Here is a 4,921-nt window from a genome sequence, read left to right as displayed (position 1 = left end):
CAAGAATGGCCTTGTCGAACGAGAGGTCGAGACATCCTGGGCAACGCCCTTTTGATTTGCTTGGAGAGGCACGTTATCTACTGGACGAAGTTTGCGAAGATAGCAACACTTCGTTGTATGTTCTTAATAACAGGAAGGTTCCGTGGACCAGGGAGAGAGAATACTTGACGACGCCGAGTGCGTGTTCCACTAATCTTGATGAAACGTAACTCTCTATAGAGAAGAGATATGATATCTGCAAGACCAAGGGCGTCGACCCCGAACTAGGGTGTGTCCACCGTAGATGATAGCGCACAGCAACATACCCTTGTCAATGATATGATGAGAGAGAAAGACGGCGACGCCAACGTCGAGGCTATACTCTTCTTGAGCTGGACGAGATGTCCTTCGAAGAATTTAGCGGTACCTTGAAGGCAGGCAATTTAGCCGAGGTGGTCATTATAAATTCGAACGAGGAGATTAACTCGTCGTCGCTTCTAGATGAAGCTGTCCTGGAGGAAACTAAGACGGTGATGAGCGCACCTAGTGAATCGTCGATCGCGAAGGTTCCTTCGGATCCGTATTATTCTTTGGTAGAAAAATTCCAAGACATCGTCTCCAAAGACCCGCCGTCAGTCCTACCCCCGGTCCGAGGTGTGCGTCATGAGACTGACTTGGTACTGCGTAACACACCAATGACCCCTGCTCAAAGAGCAGTGTGACGTAATAAACGCCTTTTTTGTGCGAAGTGCGACGCGGAAATGGTGATGAGAGCAAGTCTCCCTATTCGACACCCACGTTTTGTCTCCGGAAGCCGAACGGCAAGTAGCGTATCGTTCACGCTTATAATAAGCCAAATGCTGCCACCATTCCGTCACAGACGCCATTTCCAGAAAGGATGTTCTCCAGAAATCGTTGGCTGTATAAAGTACAGCGCACTCGACTTGGTTGATGGTTATTACCAATTGCTCATAAGAACGAAAATATTCTGCTGACAGAAGTGATTACTTTGAGCGGGATGCTTCAAGAGTGGTTGATAATGCCCCAGGAGCTGTCAAATGCACCAGCAATATTTGATCGTCTGGTGACGCAGTTTTTCAGGCACCATTGGGCGTATTTATGTACATACTTCGACGACATATTCATCCATAGTCGTGCGGGGCACGAAAAGACAGACAAATAGAACCACAGCGTTCATTCAAGAGCGGTACTCGAGCGAATAAGCTGTGTGCTAATGCCAATTAGAGCATCTTCGGCGTCGGAGAAGTCCCTATTTTGGGCGTTTCATCGGAAAGCGTGGCCTTAGAGCGGATTCAGCTTAGATCAAGGTCATTGTGAGCTGGTCGATTTCAAAGAGCAAAGTGGGCTTACGCAAGTGGCTTGGCCTCGCCAACTACTTGCACGAATACAGCAAAAGCTACGCAGAAATGGCATAGTCATCGTCGAATGTCTTAAAGAAGGATAAGGAATGGTGCTGAAAAACCGAAGATTAGGGGGCTTTTGACGATGTCAAAGATCGCCTCCTTCATGCATCGATACTGGTGTTGCCAAACTCTTATCGTCCATTCGGTGTCATCTGTGACGCTTCGGACGGTGCCATCCTCTGTGCACTACTGCAAGCAGACGCTGATGGGCGAGATCAGGTGGTCGCTTTCGAATTTCGCCAGCTCAAGACTGCAAACAAGAAGTGCCCAGTTCACGACAAGGAATTACTTGCGATTAAGTACGCACTGGTCAAGTTCAGGGTGCAGATGGTTGGCCGTTTGTGATCTACACAGATCATGCGTCCTTACGCACTGCGACCCAGTCGCCTCACCTCTTGCAGAGAATGGCCAGATGGCTTTCATTCTTCAGAGAATATAAGTTTGAGGTGAAGTATACGCGAGAAAAGCAGAATGATTTGGCTGATGCGTTGTCACGCAGACAAGCTTATGCACGACGGTGACGTCGTCTGTGTCGGATTTGATCTCCGCCGCGTACGCGAGTGATGGTAAGTGTGTAGCGCTGCTACAGGCTCTCGGGAGCTAGTAGCTTGGAAGCTAGGATAAGATGACGTCGTCACGACTGCATGCGCGGTCACACCGATATTCATTAAGTAATGGATTGCTGTATTATAGCACCGACTCGACGGATACGCCACTAATTGTGGTTTCTCACGATGAGAATTTGAAGTACCGTATCCTCTATGAGGTCCAGGACATGTCATCTCGGTCGTGAGAAGACGTACAACTCTGTGAGCTGCCACTATTGGTGGCCCACGCTGTACAAATGGACGAGCACCTTTGTGCGCACGTGTGAGACGTGTCAAAGCGTGGGTTTTTCAACGAATGCGGCGGCTCTGCTGGCCGTTTGGCCGGTACCTTTGGGGTGTTGGTAGTCCACGAGTTTGGAGTTTATGTTGGACCTGTTAATGGACTCGGTGGGCAACACGAGTGTGGTGGTCTTTGTCGACCCTTTGAGAAAGATGGATCATCTTGCGGCGGTGCCGGAAAACATCGCGGGTTTCGGTACAGCAACGCTGTTCGTGTATCGTGTCTTTCGACAACATGGACTCCCAGAATCGATTGTTTCTGACAGACCCACGCTTCACTTGGAGTTTTGGTCCACGATCGTCATGTCAACAGCAGACCATCAGCAGATTGATGGTCAGACTGAGCGCGGGGAGTGCGTTGTCGAGGACGTCCTTCGCAGCGTCTGCGCTGAGAGGCCAATGCGCTGGAGCTTCATGCTGCTACGTGTAGTTTTGCTCAAAACAACACAGTGCATTCGTATACCGACCACACGCCGTTCTACGTGAACGAGCTCGATCATCGTCGCGTCCCTCTGAAGCCACCATCCCATGGCTCAGGGCTTCGTGGGGTCGAGCGGACAGCTGATGTCAGCCTTCTCACTGTTCCTAAAAAAGACGATGACTTTCTGACAACCAGAATGAGTTTCTTAAGACACAGTTGCGATGCGATGGCTGAAAGCCAAGACATGCAGAAGAAATATGCAGTCGGAAGAGGTTAAGGAAATGTAAAAAAAACTTTGAGGTGGGAGACCTGGTTATATTAAATGCTAAGAACTTTTCTTCTCGTGTAATGACTGTTGTCGTTAAGACAAAGCTCCGTCCACGGTATATTGGAATTTTTAAGGTTGTTCGCAATGAGAGGTCATGCGGCGTATACGTTAAACCTTCCGAAACGGATGCGCATCCACCCGGTGTTCTATGTGGGCTTGCTGAAGCCGTACCGGGATCTGGCGCAAGTGAACGCGAGAGAGTTGGCCCCGGAACGGCACCTACATGCGCTCAACCACCCAGAAGCTGGATAAGCAACTGGTTTCAAGCACGGAGTGCAACAATCTCCATCTCCGACGGCACCAAGAGCTCCACCTTCGCATGAAGCGACGCATTCGTCTGCTCGATGGCTAGGAGCCGCTCTGACAGAGCGACAAAGTCCTTAACTTGAGGCAGCTGATGTACAACGTGCTCCAAGCTCTCTAGATCTTCCGAGCAGCTGTATGGGACCCCAGCATGACGCTCAGCGGAAACTCGATTGCGACGGACCTCGTCCTTAATAGCTTGAAGAGCATCGCTAGTCCACGAGTTCTCTAAGTCGGGGTATCCCTGCCATTCACAGAAAACTGGGTCTGACCCTGGCGACAACATATACTCACAAGACGTTCCACGTGGTAGTGGACGCCACCATTATCATTAAAAAGAGTCGGCGGCGGACGATGACAACTTGGTCGATCGACTCGCGATGCTCTTCGAGCGTTAGAGGATAAAGGCCGTTGTCATCGGCATCTGCCGAGCGTCTCTCCAAGGTTGCATACCACTGTGCGGAAAACCTCGAGAGCTTTGAGCACTTTGTGCACCGACTGCCTCGCGTTGAAGATTATCGTGCTCTGTCGGAGCAAATCCTAGCCGTTGAGCAGGCGAATACGTCACCTTAGTGTGACGACGGAGCGCCTTGCGACGTTGGAAACAGAAATTGCCGCACTCCGTGCTCAGAACCAGTTACTGGCTCAGCTTCTGGGTGGGCAAGCGCCTTTATGCGCCACCCCGGTGCCAACGCTTCCGTGTTCACTTAAACCGGATCCTGGAACGGCTTAAGCAAGCCCACATAAGACACCGGGTGGGTGCGCATCCTTCTCGGTAAGGCTTTGCATATACGTAAGGCATCGCTTGGCCACGACCTTATCCGATTAAGCGTGAGAGGAGCTTTGTTCTGAATACAACAGAGACGGCAAGTGTAGGAAGGTCTTCGGCATTTAATAAAGCAGGTCTCCGACCACAAATTTTTCCACATTTCTTCTGCTTCTTCCGTCTCCATATTCTTTCTGCACGTCTTTGTTTTCAGCCATCGCATCGCGAACGTGTCGTAAGACACTCAGTCTAGTAGACGGGGAGTACTTGACTTCTTTACGCACGATGAGGGTGCTGACAACAGCTAGTCGCTCAGCTATTTACCCCCACCAAGCCTTGAGCCACGGGATGGCTGCGTCAGCGGGACGCGAGGATTAACAAGCCCGTTCATGTAGAACTGTGTGTAGCCGATAGGGGAATGCACTGCAACGTTCAAAGTAAACTCTACAAGTGGCAGGATGGCGCTCTAGCGCTCCGGTGTCTCAGTGCAGACGCAGCAAAGAACATCTTCAACGACGCGATTAAAGGTCTCAGTCTGACCATCGGTGTGCGGATGGTCCGCTGTTGACATGTTCAACTTGGTGCCCAGCATATTGAAGAGTCTATACCAAAATTCCAAGTGAAGCGCGTTTCTATTAGAGACAATTGACTCCGGGAGCTCATGTTGTCGAAGGACGCGATCGACAAACAGCGTCGTTGTACCCAGACCGTCAATGGTGTCCGGCGCTACCGCAAGATGAGTTATCATACTCAAGTGGTCCACAAAGACCACAACACCCGTGTTGCCTGCCGAGTTCTTTGGCAGGCCAAACA

Source organism: Plasmopara halstedii (assembly GCF_900000015.1).
Source record: "Plasmopara halstedii genome assembly, contig: Scaffold_525, whole genome shotgun sequence".
Taxonomy (NCBI): domain Eukaryota; phylum Oomycota; class Peronosporomycetes; order Peronosporales; family Peronosporaceae; genus Plasmopara; species Plasmopara halstedii.
Note: the sequence above shows the minus strand (reverse complement) of the source record.